This window comes from Haemorhous mexicanus, chromosome 7 (genome assembly GCF_027477595.1).
Source record: "Haemorhous mexicanus isolate bHaeMex1 chromosome 7, bHaeMex1.pri, whole genome shotgun sequence".
NCBI classification, from domain to species: Eukaryota; Metazoa; Chordata; class Aves; order Passeriformes; family Fringillidae; genus Haemorhous; species Haemorhous mexicanus.
In genome coordinates this window covers 21,032,345-21,050,626 of record NC_082347.1, presented here as the reverse complement: position 1 = coordinate 21,050,626, position 18,282 = coordinate 21,032,345, and the positions used below count along the sequence as shown (strand labels likewise).

At 39.0% G+C, this 18,282-nt stretch overlaps 1 long non-coding RNA gene across 1 annotated transcript; it reads left to right on the top strand.

The window, feature by feature from the left end:
* Window positions 1–4,278: 4,278 nt before the first annotated feature.
* LOC132329565 (uncharacterized) lies at window positions 4,279–17,649 on the top strand. The gene is made up of 3 exons (XR_009487101.1): window positions 4,279–4,405; window positions 4,698–4,792; window positions 16,920–17,649. It is a non-coding gene; the product is annotated as an uncharacterized LOC132329565 (long non-coding RNA).
* Window positions 17,650–18,282: the final 633 nt, after the last annotated feature.

The following is an 18,282-nucleotide window of genomic DNA, read 5'->3' as shown; positions in this document are numbered from 1 at the left end:
TAAAATGGCTGAGAATGAAATGAGCATACTTAAATTATAGAATGATTCAGGGCATCATGTTGTTAATAATGTAGAGAAATGAGATATAAAAGCTTTTACTCAAGCATACCCTAAAGCAAATTTAAGTAGAGCACACAGCTATGATGCTGATTGTTTTCACAGGTGTTGGCACCATATGAATTAAATGAAGAAAAAAATGGTGAAACATTTATGACTCATTAGAATTATGTGGTTTTTTATCCTGTCCTAACAACTGAAAAAAGGTGTAATTTACATTTGCAGCCAAATGGCGTGAAGTAACATTATACTTTACCGACATGAAAAGAGGAGACTTCCAGATGACTACTATTCTGAACTTCTCTAGTTCTCAAATCCTGGATTTTCAGTTTCTCATGTGGACTTTTGAGAGCTAATATTATTGCCCCATTAAAACAAAAAAAAAAGTCAAAAAGGAGTATGCTAACTTGAAATCTATAGAACATGTGATTCCAAGGAACTAAGGGCCATTTGCTGGATGGAACACTTTTACAGTCAGAATATTTTTCCCTTTCATCAACAGTACACTTGATAGATCCAAAGAGACCCGCATCCATGTTTGGTTTGGTGTTTTTTTTTTTTTTTTTTTTCCTTTTTAAAATAAACTCTGCATCCTCCTTTTCCTTAATTTTTTTTTAATCAGAATTGTTTTGTTGTAGATCTTTTGTAGCTTGTTGTACATCTTAAATATTTACATGAAGGAGGTATCCTGACAGGCTGATCTATAGCAGGAAAGCAACAAATAAACAAATCCATGTCTTCAGTATTTTAGATCCTGGTTTCCTGAGCTCCTAAGTGTTTATTTTTCCTATTGTAAAAACCTGCATTGAAATACATTCAAAATGGAGTACACATGGCAGCTTTCAGGCAACATCTAATGTTTTAACAAAGCAGTAATAGTAACCTCAGCTTCCCATACACTGTGTAGTTGGCTGAAAAAGAAAGCGGCTGATTTATCAGAGCCTCCATGCTGTAAATGAGTCTTCAGAAAAAGAACATGTCGTACTTTGCAACTGAGACGTTTTGCAAACACCTAATAAACCAGAAAAAGAAAGTTTTATTGGCCTTTATGAGCACATTTTTCTCCTCTCACCAGAGCACCAAACCCAGTTTGTAATCCTACTTTCATTTATTTCATTCTCCCTTGAAATTTCTCATAGCACAAACTCGCTCAGTTTTGGCTGCCTAATTTACATCTCATGGCCTACAGTATCTCTTTAGGTGGTGAACTATTAAAAATACATTAGCCTGGTGTGGATGATAATGGGCCAAATGCTGCTGGTTTTGAAGGCAATCTGGGAAGCCTCATGCTCTCTCTCATTCTTGATAGCTGTGCAAGCAAGTTGTTTGCTTTTTCTGTCCTTGGACTTTTGAAGTTCTAGCAGCAGATGTAGGTGAGATTATTGTTCTTCTGAAAGTCTGAATTGAGAAAAGCACTCTTCTTCCCTTCCAAGCTTGCTCTAATCTTTACTGTTACCCTTATTTCTTTTCTGCCAGAACTGTGTACTATTAGCATCCAAAAATGTTACGCATAACTTTGGCTTGCTTACAGAAGATGATCCAACCACTAACATTTGCCTTCTGTAGCTGAATGCTGAAAGAAAAAATAATCCACATTTGAAATGTGAGACTTTGCTGCTGTCAGTTTCTGGAGCTGATTATTAGGACTGTGATTTTTATCTGCTCACTTGTACAGTAATTAAAAGCAATTCCCTCATCAGTTATCATCCTGCAAAGCCAGCTTTTAAGCAGTGTTTGATGTACAGTTTATTAACCTAAGCCCATGTTGAGGGAAAGGTGACATAGTTTAAAAAGTAAGAATGAACACATCTGCTCTGAAACAAAGAGCTGAATGTAAAATAGATGCTTGCTGTTAAACCAGCAAAAATGGCAATATGATTTTAATTGGCAAAGTAGGAGTAATTACCTGGCTTGGGCTAGGTGTATGCCTCCATTCTGTCCACTCCCATCTGTGTCCTTTTTACGTGGATTATTTTCTGTGGGGATATATCCTGTCATGATGGGGTAGGTGATTAAAGAATTAAGAAAGAGATCAGGGAGTCAATAACTTGCATGCTAAAGAGGAAGAGCTATTCAGCTCCCTGAGAACCTTTGCCACACCTTGTAGTAGGTATTGATGAGCACATACGATTATCAGTGTCAGCTCAAATTCAAAGATATTTGATATTAACTGGAAACTGTGCCTCTAGTTGCCAGCATTGTAACTTAGGGCATCTTTATTTCAGGAAAGAGATGTAAAATAACAGGCAAAAAAAGTGCAGTATCTTTATCTGTGATAGCTTTTCTCAGTGAGTGCTGGAGACAAAATATTAGGGTGAATGAAGGCAGACTGAGAGTGAGCTCAACTAGAGATCTATCCATCCCACTGGAATTCTCTTGACTGATGAAAATGATTGATATGGAATCTTGTGAGAATACTCAAGTATTAGAAAGAAAAGGCATTGAGAGAAGAAAATTTAAAGTGGGGCATAAGTCCCTAAAGCATTATATGCACCGAAAGTGCTGGTGTGGGAGGCCTGAGAAAGGGGAGCAGAACCAGCTCTGGGAGTAAAGATGCAGAGCGCAGTGTTTACTGATGGAGTTCTACTATATCCAGCAAAGGGAAACAATGAGGTGAAGACCTACTACTGACTCTGCTCCTTCAACTACTTTTATTGAAGGCAGTCTTACAAAACAGCGTGGTGTGTGACAGGCAAGAAAACAATGTGCAATCCATGGTCAGCCTAGAGAAAGCAGTAAGTGCCACAGACTGTTGTGCCCACCCCAAGGAAGTGAATGAGGAACTGCATGGATTTTGTTTTAAATGGAGCTGAACAGTAATCCCAATAGATTTAAGAGCTGACATCATGCGGTGGGTACATATTTCACACCTGGGGAATAGAGACATGCCTGAGATGAGCCAGGAAATGTATCTACAGGCCAGGCATGAATACCCAGTTGAAAGCATACATGGAGCACTGCAAGCTGTGCAAAGAATACAGTGATTGACGAGAAATGCCTCTTGGAATTCCAGCCCAGACCTAGGAGAAGGTCAGAACAAACTTGTTAATTTCTAATGAAAGTAACTTTATGGCACAGTAGATTAATAACCCAGTTTTTGAAAGATGCACAGACAAGAACAACAGTCAGAAAACTGAAGGAACAGTTTTTGAGATGTGCAAAAACTCACTGACTGTGAGTGAGAGGCTCCTGATACTCTTCATTTAAGCATTTGAAAAATGTGGTACCTTTAAATACTTCTTAATAAGATTTATGTTTCTGAAGATATGCAATAGGATAGGACTATGGCATCAGCCTTGGCAGCAGCCAGGAAACTGGCAGTGTTAGATAGTAATAAGGGTGTTTGGCCTGGTTATTTTGAACCTCTTAAGTGCTAAATGTTCCCATGGTTTAAATAGTGACATGTACTCAGACTCTGTCCTTGCAGTCTAGGTAAGTTTGTCTACTAAAGCCTGAGGCAAAACCAATCAATATTTTTTCTTTACAGTTCTTAGGAAACTAAGCAAGCGCAAAGCCCCGAAACCCGAGAGGTTACTGTATGCAGAAAGGCGTGTACAAAAGTAGCCATTAGGTTATTATGAAAAGTAACAAAAAATGTTACTGGGTGCAGGATGTGAAATGAGTAGAACAAGCAGGAAAAATGAAATTCCAGATACCATGCTGTGACTTAAACTGAAGATAGCACAGGTGATCATAGTCTGTTAAGCTAATGTAAGCAAGACCAAAAGTATGTGAATTGTGTGGTCAACACAAAGGATCAATGTGGCCAATCCTTTTGAATGCCTTCAATAGCAGTAGAAAACAGGGAAGTTGGACAGCACACAGAGAAGTTGGTGGCTTCATTCTTGGCATTTGATGTTGTTTCAGCTATTGCAGATGTCTGCCTGGCATCCATTCACTACCATGGTGGAGTGTCAGTCGGCTTTAGGTCCTGCGTCATCTCTGCTATTCCTGTGCAGATATCCTGGATGCTTTACAGCCTTCTCAAATGGCACTGGGCACCTGTGCCTTGGACAGGAATCCTGGCCTTTGCTTTGTGAAGCAGCACGTTCCTGAAGGGCCACAACAGTGTGGTCATGGTCACAGCCAAGCATGGCAGCAGTGAGCAAGTTGAACAAATCTTTGAACAGGTATGTCCGTGCAATAATTGTGTTCAGCTTGGCTCTTTTAAGGCTAGCTGTGGGCTGAGCCCTACAGCTTCCTGCCTTGGCTGAGAATGAATCACTTGTGGGGTGCTGCATTTCCCAGAGCAGATGGGAGCTGTCGGGTTCAGAGTCAGAAATTATGGAAAGGGATGCAATGTGTAAGAGCTCCCTTTGGGCAGGAGAGATTGGAGAGGAGGGAATAGGTAGGTCTCTTCAGCCAAGCAGAGGATATCACAGATAAGTATGCTTAAGGAAGATGCTTTAACAGGCAGTCAAGCATCTATGTAAAATACCTAAGAGGAGAAAGCAATTAAAAGAGCTATAGTTGATTAAAAAAAGTTGAAGAAAATGCAGTCAGTCTGAGAATAATCTTAATCACCAAGGTGCTCTTGAAGTTTATTAGACCACCTAGAGGTGCAATATCCTAGACAGGCAATGAGTTCTCAGAAATATCCTTCATCTAATCTTTCTTTTTATTATTTTTCCCTACCCTAGGACAATTGAAGTGTTTTGGTTTGGTTTGGTTGGAAGACTGTACTAGCTTGCCAGAGGGAATTCAGAGGAAACCAGAACACTTTCCCAAAGAGAAGGTAAGGCCCAGCCACACCTTGCAACATCAAATCTTTAATCATGTACCTGCCTGTATAACAGCAGCAATATTCAGTGTTTCTGTAACATCATTCATGCAAGAATTTCAAAGCACTTCATAAGCACTAATTAATCAAACTTCACAAACCCTCAGCAAGCAGCAACGTTGCCCACCAATGAAGCATAATCAGCTCTAACATGGAACGTGATGGCAGTTTGATATCTCATAACATGATGCAACAGGTCAAGGCAAGTAGAACAGGAGCAATTGAGGGCACTTGGAAAGCACTGATCCTTTAACATCTTGGCAGATACAGTGCTTCACTGGATAGGCTTTGTGGAAATATTTTCTAAAATAGTTTTGGGAAAAAGTAATTTATGTATTGCACACAAAAGAACAATTTAAAATATATTTTTTAATTATTCATTGATCTCCTAATGCTAAAGGCAAATATCTGCACTTTGTAGGGGCAATGCATGAGAATTCTTTCCACTCATTTTGGGGCCTTTGTTTCCATCCCTCTAACCAGTGGCACCTGGAGTCCTAGAGATCAACTACATCAGCTACTCTGATGTAGTTCTTGATTGCCAGGCACTGCCACCTGAGGCTTCCCAGGGGAAGAAGGAAACTGTGTCCGAGACTGCAGGCTATACCTTCAGTTCCTCTGTGTTTTGAGGGATCGTGCAGCACATTTCGTATTTTACCCCCCAGGATGGGTCTCTCAAAACTGTGATCCCCAGCTACAAAACCTGCTCCAGTGCAGAAGCCACAGGGCCTAAATTAGTGCCTTCTCTTGGCCCAGCCAAAGCTGTCAATGTTCCAGTTCACTACAATAAGAGAGAGATTGGGCTGGCTCAGTTTCTTTATATTTCTGCCAATCCGATCTTGAGGGGCGGACAAATTCAGAATGTTACTAATACTCAGAGTATGTACCTTCCAATTAAGCATATGTTGAACAACCTTCAGCTTTTCCTGTCTGTAGGCAAAACATCACTGTATTTTAGGTCTACTGTCCCATCACTTCTCATCTCTTTTGGAAGCAAATGGGACATAGGTTTCCTTTTTTGGTTGGTTTTTATTTACATCTTGCAAGAAAATTATATTGTACTTGTATAAAATAATGTTCAAACCCTTAAGTAGAATAATGAAATACTGGAAGTTAAAACAATAAGCTTGGATGATTTAAACCTTGCTACATTTTAAATGTGCAATATGTTTGCAAGAATGAAATTGGTCTTTGGGGCTGAATTAATAGTACAGATATCCAGCCCATTATGGAAAGAACAAGTAATACTTAGGAACATAATTTAATCCAGTCTTGTAATTAGCTGGTCATTTCACATTGTGAGAGTTCTGGTCCTGTTGTTTGGCTTTATAAATGACTCATATAGTCATCTTTTAATTATACATGATATGTTTAAAAAACACAACAAAACCTACCAAACTGTTTGGGTGAGAATCTTTCCTTTGGCAGAAGAGTGAAAAGTAAATATTTTTGATGGATTATGTAGTATACTCCCCATTAATATGCCTTTGCAAACTTATTTAATAACTCAAGATCTGGAAGCTCCTTTAACAATATGTCTAGGTTGTCGTAATTCTTCCTGAATTCACTTCCTAATCATGAAGCAACAAAGTATTTTCAGTCAAAACTCATCTCACTATACATCTAATTGATAGATAAGGGATCTTACTGTAAATGCAAAAATGTAGCTTTGTTTGTGAGTATGATAGAAACTGTTGAATCAAAAGCTGTATCAGAGAAATTCAGTAAAATTTTTGCAGGACTAAATTGAGATCCTGAGAGGACTGTACATTTCCTTGGGACTTGCTTTCTGTCTGTAGCACACAGTATAAAGAACTTTCTGCCTATCACATAGGGTCAATGACATACTGTGCTGATGCTGAGATGGAAATCAGAACTCTCTTAAGGCTGTTCTCAGTCACCTTCTTAACGCCCTTAAGCAATCACTTTGGTTCCCTGGAACTGGGGAGAGGGAGCCTTTGCTAGTCACAGTTCCCTTATAACTTCACTTGCAGCAGGTTAGTAAGTGATAAGCTGCAGAGGAAGGCATTGTAAAGCTGTCATGTGGGGGCTTTTATTTTTGTCGTCCAAATCAAGCATTCTGCCAACAGAGCACGAGGTTCAGGAGCTTCATTAAGCTGACATCTTGTACATTTCAGTCTTGCTGATGGATAGCAGCTACATGCAGGAGGTCATGATCTGACCTCAAATTTGACATCTATGCAATAAAGTAAGGATTCTTTAGTAGGCTGAATGATATCACTATTATCAGCACATCTGCAAATGCAACACCTCAGTGAAATAATTTGTAGGGAGATTCTAGATTATAAATCATGATACTTTGTGGTAAAGTTTTGGCTGAAGAAGCTGTCATTTAAAAGATTTTGTGAAGGCATAGATTTCAGTCCTCTAACTATCCCCTTTTACCAACCTAAAATTTAAGAAATACTCTTTCATGTGTTTACCTTTCTTTAATCTCTTGACCTTACCACTTGATTGAACTGTACACTATTTATGGATTTGATACAAGAAAAAAGACATTGTGTCTATCCACATACATATACTAGAAATTAAAAGTTGAGGGATAAGAAATGAAAAATTCATAGCCTTGGATGTTGAGAAAGTCAGACCTGCTGTCTTCCCTTGAAGTCACCTAGGTGAAGCATTTTGACATAATGGAAGCATCAATGAACTGCTCTTGATTAAAAGTTTGACAGGTTGACACCATCCCCCTGAACAGGAAGACCAGGGTTGAAAGAAAATTTTAATACAAACAGAATTTCATTAATACCACATTTTGCTATAATGGGGGTCTTTTTTTCCCCCCACTGTTATTTTTGCTTAGATGGTGTCATTACCTTTTAAAGGGGAAAGACACTGTGGTTAAGCTTTGTCTCAGAAATTATATCATACTAATAGAACAGGAGCTTTCAAGTAAAATATGAAACAAACTGTCTGGAATTTTTCTGATTCTCCAGGCACAAACAAAGCCAGTTTTAATAGAGTGGTTCCTTTAAGTGCAGGCTCTAGTCATTGAGCCAATCTTTGTTTTGTAGAAAGAGTACAGAAATTCATTAAACAATAAAAATAATCAATATAAGCAGCATATCAGAATGGCCTTACATCCCCCAAGATCCAAAAATATAGCCTCACTTCACTTTATTTACCTTTTGAGAGATTTTTTTCTCTAATGTGGTAACTGTTAGGCTCTATCTGCTCTGCTCAGCGTTAGGGCTGTCATGATGAAAGTGCATAAACAATATAAATAATAGTTTTTGGCACATGAAAGGAACTCTGAGTGGATTGTTCTTTTGGAATTTAACCATCACTATTTTTGTTTGACTTTCAGGGATTTTTTAATTATTATTTTTACTTTTAACCCAAAAATTCTTATAATCTTAAATTGATTATTTGAAAAAACATCATTCTTTTTACATATACATTACAATTGAATATTTATAGCTTGATGCCAGGCAATCCTTATACAATTTAGTAAATATTTATTAAATCAGACTTGTTTTTAAAGACTTATAGTTTTGTAACCACTCTCTAGCACTAATACTCTTTGAAGAAGAATGTCAGGCTGCGCAAGTCAGCCTCTATATTGTATTTCCAGTCCTTGTCTCCAGTGATCCTTCTTGACTTCTCTTCACTGCTGAATAGTTAAATAGTTTAAGCTCTTTCACATCCTTGATATTATCAGGTTATATAACCTCCCACTCCATTCCCATTCATCATCTCTGCAATGTAATATTTGCACATGGATTTTTTACATCTTATTTTAGATTTGCAGAGACCCTTAAAGCAATTGATTAAACCCATAATATCTCTCTTTGTGATGCATTTTTAATTTCTCATTTAGAGGCAACTTAATTGAATTACTGTGAGCTTACAGTCAGTATTTTCCTGATACCATTTAATTGTAAGTGTTGAGGTTTTAGATGCAGAGCTTGAGGCATATTTACTACCTTAATTGCAGACTCATTCTAACTCTTTTTTTGAATATGATGAGTGTTGAAGTACTGACTAACAGTGGAAAGCAGTGCGCATCTTCTCAGTTTGGAAACCTAAAACTAAGCCATCTAAATCAGTGAACTCGATACAATGATAGAAACAGCTTATGCAGTCACCAACAGTTAGTAATAGAACTTGGGCATCTGCTTCACATTTTCTTGTTCTCCAACCATGCCATTTCTCTCTCCTTAATGCATCAGTGACAAATTAAGTAAAAATGGACATGTGAGGAGTATGGGCAAGAGTATGTTGAAAACAAAGCAATTCAAAGCATTTTATCCTTTCTATCCAAGTCAATGGCAGGTGTTCTATGTCCTATTACAGCCTTGATAGCATGTTATGTTGCATCATTTCAGCATACTTGCTCTCAGACTGGATGACTAAATGTCAGTTCAGATAGCAGTTATCCAATCCAAATGATACACAGTTGGATGGCAGCAGGTGAACAGGAGAGTGTCCATTTCAGAAGCCTACCCTGCCAGTCCATACATGGAAGGCTGCAGATACTCCAGATTTTGTCAGTTGAAAGGAACAGATGTAAACTAGGAAATATTTTCATGGGATTTTACAGTTCTTTCATGGTTGTCTACATATGATGGAGAAGAGAGCTCTTCAGAATAAGTATTAGCAGTTCTGATTATCTTTCCATTTATTGACACAAAATTGGCAATAGACAATGTGTTATAAGCAAAAAAAAAAAAAAAAAAAAAAAAATCACTGTATTAAGAACCATTTCTTTGCTACAATACCCATTTAGTCAGCCTCTTGACATATTCCCCAGCAAGTTAAACTGATCGTGATTGGCTCTGAGTGAAATGGAAATGAGAAAATTCCAAATAAGCATGTGAATGTACAAACTGATTTTCAACCCATTCTAAACACAGGTTGGCTGAAGGCATTACTTATATAGGCCAGTAAGTGAGAAGCTGAAGTGCATCTGAATGTAAAAGCCAAAATCAATTTGATTTTAAATGATTTCCAGCTGATTTTAAAAAGCAATGGCGCAGAACTTATGTGTAAGGTTAAAAGGCATCAATTTTGTTCCTTACAGACTAAAGCAAGTTTATTTTTTCTCCTTTATTCAATTTGTTACTTTTTATCCCACTACTGTTTTCAGTGTCCTGTATATCACTTTACTGGTTTTAGTTGAAATTATCAGACCAGCAATGCAAAGCACTTATACACAAAACTGAACACCAGATGGGACTCCGTGAATATTATATTATTCATGGCCAATGAATTAGAGATGCCTTAAAAAAGAAGAAATCTAGTCTGCTATGGCATGTCCTCAGCTTTTGTTCTAGCTGCAGGCTTCTTTTGCCTGTATGCATTGAGTAACTCAATGGACTCAAAATCAAAATCCCCTTTGGAAATAGCAAGAGCTCTTCATGTTGAATTCAGTAGGCTGCTGGTCAGGCTGTGATTGCCATTCATTTAGTGAGCAAAATGATCATGTGATACAGGAACCATAATGAGTCTGAAGAAATCTGGACTCAATTTTTGTCCTTGTTTTGCCTAGTCTTGGCAATCTTGGGCAAAACATTTGTTCTCTTTCAGCCTTTGTTTCCTAAACTATAATGTGAGAAAAAGAAGTCCTTTATTTTTCATCTTTTGTTATCTGGCAACTGAGACTTTACTGTTTTTGTCTAGAGAATTTATTTTTATTGAATGTGGAGCAGCAGCAACCCCTGCTTATTCCATTGGAAAACCAGGGTTTAGCTTTGAACAGTCCTTGGAATATTGCGATGCTAATTAACTTGGAATTTCAGAAATACTTTGGTCAGTAACAAGGAAATGTAAGATACTATAGCTCCTCAGATTGGATGGATGGACAGTGGCCAGGAAATTAAAATTGTTTGAAATTATTGCTGTTTGTGCTTCAGAAAAATGCTCCTCAATAGAGATATGGAAAGGACCCAGAACAGGGGTCAAACACAAGTTTAAATCATGCAGAGAGTTATTCCACAATGGAGCTTGGAAGAATTTAAAGGAATTTAAACTGGGACAAAATAGAACTTGTTGAAATCTTCACACAAATATTCACGATTAAGAATGGTGACAAATGTGTCTGAGCTATTAATTATGAAATCCAGTAGCAGGAGTGATTTAAAGAAACTATAATCCATTTTTCTGGGAGTATTTTAAACAAGGACTAAACAAGCTGTTTTCTGAACCTCCTTTACATCACCGTAAATTGAAGTAGAATTCTCCTCAGAAATTAGGCTGTGTGTCGCAGGGTCATTTGCATCCTGTCTTTCAGTCTCTCTCTGCATTATGGCTCTCTCTCTCCTTATGGCTTCCTACACTATGATTTAGTTTTCTGTTTGTATTTATAAGAGGATTTTATCGCTAAAGTTTTTGTACAACATAATTAAAAATCAGCTTCCTTATTGGATGCAAGGACTCTGAAGTCAGCTCTCCATGTTTGATAGATTCCTTAAAAGCAATATGGTAAATCCCACGTATGAAGAGAGATTATAAACAAGACCTTCAGAAAGCATAAATTTAAAATTAGACTCTTGTTAACATTTTTTTTTTCAGTGAAAGTGTTTTCAGCACTTGGAACCAGCTCATGTATCTGAGGGTCTGAAATCTCAGTCAGTGCCCTTATGCCTTCACTTCTATTTAATGATTCTTTGTAGTACAAAATGTCAGTTTTCCAATCTAGATATTTACTGATTGCATACTTTTTACTACCATTTTAAATGATTTCTTATTTTTAAAGCCTCTGTCCCTGCAATATTAAAAATTTAGTGATATAAATGGACTACTAAAATGGCCATTTAGCTAATCCAACTTCTTTACAGTAATAAAATTGTATTAGTTCCTGCATAATTTCCTTTCTGAGAAGATTAAAACTATTTTGAAGTATTTGCCAGCTGAATATTCTTAAGAATTTGGTGCAGAATATTTTGTTGGTTTAAATATTATAAAGATTTTATGCACTTGAATGTTTGTGTGCCGAGATATTGCTATTAAATTGGTGAGGTGTTATAGGTATACCTACACAGATTCACAACTGTAAAAATTTCTGGGACAGTACTTGATATGATATGAATCTATAGTAGGTTAACATCTTGAAAATTATATCTTGCCCTCGACTCAAAAGGACCCTAATACAGGATTTAGAATGGGTAAAAGCAGTGAGCCAGTTTCTGGAAAGATTTCCAGATGAGAAGATGTTAAGTAAAATGAGCTTAGAAATAGAGGTATGAAGGCTGCATAATTCCTCATGATACAATCTTAAATTTTATGAAAAAGCAATAAGGAATGCTTCATCTCTATTTCTTAAAATTGTTAATAGTCCTTAAACCAATGGAAGTGGTTTTCCACATAAAAATATTAATAAACTATGGAACTGTAAAGTATGCTATAAAAGCCAAAGTATAATTAGACTAAGAAAACAGTTATCTAGACTTGAGAAAGGTACTCTTATCCTTACAATTAAAATACCAAATCCTTGCTATTGAAAATGATGTCTTGATACAGTCTCAGCTCAGGAAGTCTGGAAGAGCTGAATTCCAGGATACACACCACAGAAAGGAGCTCTCTGTATTATACAATGCTGAAGAATTGCTTTTCCAGAAGTTTTGCGGTTGTGTTTTTATTCTACCATGAAATTTGATGGAAGATAGGGAAATCCTACAGCGGTGTTATGCTCTCACAATTGTTCCACTAATTTAAACCTGTCACACAGCCACTCTGTATCAACATCAAATACAGTTTCTTTGATTTCAAATATGCTGATAATGCACTCTCTCACTCCGGTACATAGCAACTTTGTTCCTGTCCACATTTCGTACCCCAGATAATGCCTTGTGTGTTGTATGACACAAATGTGGAGCACATAGCAAGTGCTAAAAGAAATGGATCCACTTACACGGGCAGAATTTTGAGCTTGTCTCCCAGTAGCATATGCATGCACCTACAAGCAACTGTGAAATAGGGCAAGAATGCCTAACCTGAGGCCTACACTTACTCTAAAAATACCAGAGTTTAGCCCTGAACTGTTTTCAGCTTAATCAGGGATTGAAATCCACAGTTAAGACCTAACATCCCAGAATCTGAGTCATCCATCTTCTGTTGAGAAGCATGTTGCGACCAGTGATGATTTTTTTCCCCCAAGAGCTAATCTGGCACATAAAGGATGAGAACATTAGACATTTGCTTCTTTTTGTTGCAAAGTAGTTGCTGTTTCTTGACAGGACAAAAGTTGAGTCCCTCTCAGGAGGATTACACTACTAGTGTCCTTTGCTTATTGCTATCTGGGATTGTCTCAAAAATGCAGACAGAGCCTGCTGTTATCCATTACTTTCTCTTCTCATAGAGCTGCTCTGGAACAGCCAGGCAGATCTCTGGCTGCTTAGCATTTTGCACGCTACCAACAGAAAGAGTCAGTCCCTGCAAGCCACTCACCTTGACAGAGACAGCTGCACAATTTTTCTAAGTAGTGCTTTTATTAGAGTTTGACTGTTACTGGAAGTGCTGAGTGAGCCCATGGCTAGAACTCCCCATGGATTCACAGTGTGTTGCACATTTCAAGAAAGGAGGAGAACTTGGGATTTTTATTATCATTTGTGCATGAACCAGCATTGTCAGAGTCTAGACATGCTTGATGAACCACCAGACTTCCATTGTGCTAGGAAGCTGTGAATGGAGCTGCTGCATGGCAGAGCATGGTGAATGAAGCCATTAAACGCTTTTTATATTTTTCTCTCTATTCTTGGGTCTTCTAAATGCAAAAAATTCAACCTTTTCAGGCTGACTCCCACTCCCCCAGTCCACACACAACCATTCCAATTAGCCCAGCCACTCTTTGAGAATATTTCTTTCTACTATCTACAGCAGCAGCAAAAATAGAAAATGAAAAGTAGAGCTTGTGTCATCAGGGAGGCAGAGCTCACCCACCAAAAGGTGATCAGCAACCACCATGTATGCTTCACCTTTAAGTGCCCTTTCACTGTATGCAAGCACCTGTAGAGGCTAAAATCACCTGAAAGTGATTGCCTCCTGAGTCTGGGCCTTTGAAAGGTGGGTGAGGGGAAAACTTTGGGTGCATAAATAAGCTGAAAAAATCCTCACTGTCAAATGAAATGTTCCTCTGCTTTATCACCATTATTTTTAGTGAGATTTTGCATTATGGTACCTTGAGTTTTAAATTAAATGTCAAATATAATTTGGCACTACAAAGAATGAATTATGTGACTGCCCTTAGAGAAAATCAGAAGGCTTAGCTCTCTGAGTTAAATTGGTATCTGCCTTATGCTGAGCTGATGTGGGCTAATTGATTAGGATCTGACAGGATACCATATTGCAAATTCAGCACAATCTCTTCCATTAAAAAAAAATAGACCTAAGGTACCTTTAGGGAAAAGCAAAAGATCTCCTGTAAAACAGAATGGGGAGAGGAAAAGAGTATCTTCAAGGACTCTCTTTTGCACTGATGGGTTAGATTCCCCAGAAGCCCACACTTCTTAAGGGTACAATATGGATGTTAATATGCCCCAGGTCACTTTGGAAACAGGTTTGCAATCAAATTTCAGGTTCTTCTGGCCTAATTTTAAAGAGCAGCAAAATATTTTCTCAGTTAGCTGACTAAATCTATCTCCATAAGAACTAAGATGACAAAGTGCCACTTTAGATCATTAAAGGAAGGCAATACATTTTAATCAGTTACTACATGAGGAAGGACAAGCCAAGTGCTATAGCAGTGGGTCATTTTATAAATTCAGTGCTTGTGGCCCTCTCCCTTTCAAAATGCATGATGTTATTTCCTGGAAACATCAGTCTTAAAAAACTATTGTCAAGTAAACAAGCCTTGTGTTTCTCACAGCCTTCATGTCTGTGTAGTCTGGGTTTAATTTTCTGTTAAGTACGGGGAGTGGGGGGGGGAGGACTAAGTCTGAAGTTCTAATGTAGTCAGGCTGGAATCTGTCACTCAGCTTATTGCATGTTGATGACTCAGTGCAGTTTCAGCTGTAAGCAGACCATGATTTATGGACACCAAGTGAACTCCTGCGGCAAAAACCAGCCATGAGATCAGAGCAGCAATAGGGCCCTTTTTTGGCAGGAGACAGCGCCTGCATTTTTCTCATTCATGCCAAACTGCTTTGCACGGCAATTAGCTCTGTCCTCATTTAGTCTCCAGTCCCAAAGGGTAATGAAAGTCATATATCATCTTCAAGGCTGCTAATTATCCAGCTCAGTTACAGGTAGGCTTTGTAACTGTGAGAAGGGTCTGTCTGCTTGATATTTATTGCTCTTCTAATAAGCAAGCAAAGGAGAAGGGTGGGGGGGGGGGAACTCTTGAAAGCTTGCCCATACCCCTTGCCTCAGATCCTTGACATACCTTCAGCAAATGTGCAAGTCAAAGGGGAAATGTCTTAATTCCACATATCCATTTTTCATGGTGTAACTAAACATTCAGCAAGAACAGAGCAAGTGCTTGAAACATGAGAGAACATACATTTGGACTGAGCTTGTCTCTCGTTGTTTGCTTGTGGAAAGACAATCCTCTGCATAAAGCATAAAGACATGAAAACAGGAAGGGCAATAGGGAGGGATGAGGAACTTCTTTCTCCTCTTCCACTCCTTTCTCTCCCAGCCCTTCAGCTGTCACCACAGCAGCATCTTGGGATAATCATGGGGTTAGAGAACTGTGTTTGTCTTACTGAAGATGCGTAAGAGGAACTTGATAGTTCAACCCTCTCACCATCAGCCCTGAAATGCAGTAAAATACAAATCTCTGTTTGGAGTTCAAGCCCTGACTTTCTGTAAGACACTCAACCAGATGCTTGACAATTTCAGTTGTTTTGGAGGTTGGTATTAATAGAGCCAGGTCTTGCAACTAGGAGCCATCTTTTACTGTAGTCAAAATATTAGCTAAATCAGCAGTTCAAGGAACTGAGTCCTTACTCTGCTAAGAAATGTATTAAATCCTTTTAACTTTTGAAAAGTTTTGATTTGCTTTTGACTTATTTGTTTCATTTGCATTTTTACATCTTTATTTCATACTTATTTTCATCGGTAAACCTGAAAACTACAGTCTGTTGCTGCATGATTTTGGAGGCATCTCCAAATCCTCTCGGCCACTGAAGGAGTTGCCAGATGTCCTCTCTAAATGCCCAGTGAAGTCTTATGCTTCATATGAAAAGTTTACAGAAAAGCTTCCTCCAATATTTCACATCAGCTGGGTGCCTTTTTGGCACTGGTGGCAGTGGCTATTGAGGAAAAAGCTACTGTGCATATGCAGGAAAGCAATTTTGCTTATGCTACTTTCCTGCATATGCAGGAAAGCAATTCTGCAAGCTCCATCTCAGGGCTCAGCAGTGCATACTTTGTGCAGTTGACCTGGGTGTGTGCAGCATGCATGGAGTGAAATCTGATCTCTCTGCTATTATCAAGACTCCCATTTACTACAGACTTCATTGTCTCAAAAATCCTTATGACAATCTTGTTTAGAAAGGCAATTGTCAAAGCCAGCACCTCAAAAGGGAGCTGGGGCAGAAGCAGTGGGCAAAGCTCAGTGTCCTAGGGTGACTTTATGATGATGAATTGTATCATTATTCATCTTTTTAGCCCAGAAATAAGTTTTGCACCTTTAAAACTAGATCTGAGAGTGAAGGGTGGAGGAAGAGAAGTGGTGGAATGTCTGAGGTGGCTATATTCAAAAACATAGTGATAAGAGCTTCAGCTTTCCCTCTCACAGACTGTGTTGTCTGCAGTACAGACAGCAGGAGACAGCTCTCCTTTGCTTTCTGTTAGTTTTTTTAGCTAGCTGAGGCAGAAAAATTCCCCAGACTGTGGCTTTTCTTTTTCTTGGAACTGATCAGCCCTGCTCTGGACTGAAAACCCAGAAAAACACCAGGAGCACACACCTGTGGCCCACCAGGGCCCGAGATGCTGCATTCCAGCACAGGAGAGACTGGTAGCAGACTGAGCAAGCCAAGCTACACCCCACGAGAAGGACTTTCTGAATTTGCAGTCTCTTCAGAACAGTGAGAGGTTTTATTGTTTCATATTTTTCATTTTTCATGCTTGTGAATGTTTTTCTTGTTAAATAAACAGGTTTTTTCCGCTTTTCTCCAAGGAAATCTTTTCCTGACCCAGCTGAGGAAGGGGCCAATTGAATCTGCTTTCTAGAGGAATGCCTTTGGAAGTTTCCTCCCAAATTTGCCCTAAACCAGAACAAATACACTCAGCAAATAAAGAACTTTGCCCGGCACTGACCTGCGGCTGCAGGTGAAACAAGCAGGACGAGCAGAGATGCTGCTCAGCATTTGTGCACCATGAGAGCAGCATGTGACTGTACTGGTAGAAGGCAGAGAAGATAAGGACCTGCTGTCACAGAGGAGACACTGCTGCAGAGTGCACTGCTACAAGGTATGCGGCTCTTCAGGCGGGAGCTGAACTGCAGCATAGTGGGAGATCTGCCGCCTTTCAAGGCTTTGAACTGCGGTGTGGCATTGGGAGGGGCCCAGCACTGCTCCGGTGCCTCTGGGTGTCTCTGCTGGATTCATCCAGGCCTGACTTTCATTTCTGTCAGCAGCAGGAAAGCACTTACAGGGTGGGGATTTGAAAGAAGGAGAGGAAGTTCCTTAATCTTTTTTACATCTCCTCTGTATCTTTGCTGATGTAAAAAAATGGGGGATCAACTTTCGTGATCAATTGTGATTTCATTTTTCACTGCATTGAGAATGGCAGAACACTTTGCATGGTTCTCATCTTGGCCTGGAGGAAACACTAGAAAATTGGATGAGATCCAAGCAGTTCAGATACCAGGACTCAGAGGAGCATTTGCAAAGGAGTGGGTGCACATCTGTCATGCATTGGCAGGTTCCCTTGAACTCAGTAGTACTCATCTGATTTATACCAGTCACAGAGGTGCCCTGCAAACTTTGAGTTATTTGTCTACGCTGTCTTTGCCAAGTTTCCAAACCTGTTGACTTGAACTTTCAGTAGTTGCTTTCCAAGTGCTCTCACCCCACCCTTCCTGGCAATAGGTATCCATGTAGCTCCGTGTGATGGCTGTGGGAACTGCTGTTGTATATCCGACTGCAGAACAGAGCGCTGGTGTCTGTATCCTGCTGTCTTGCAGAGTCAAGGCTTGAGACACTGTGCCACTGGTGCTGAGGGGAAGGGCAGTGAGTTGGATATAAGGATCAGAGGGGTGGTCTATCTAATCTGGGATCTTGGCACTGAAAATGGCTAGTGCTAACTGCTGTGGAGAAATTGCCTCTTTTTCTCTTATTATTTAAATCTTCTGATATGAAGCGGCCCTTTTTTCTCAACAGTAAGAATATCTGTTTCTAAAAAAAGAATTTAACTTTGCACTACTCATTCTGTAGTCCCCAAACTTGTCTTTTTACAGAACTTGAAGTTTTCCTGCTTTTTGTGTGTCTAGCAGACAGCGGGGGAATGGACAAACAATGTTAAAGTGCTGAGGCCACTAG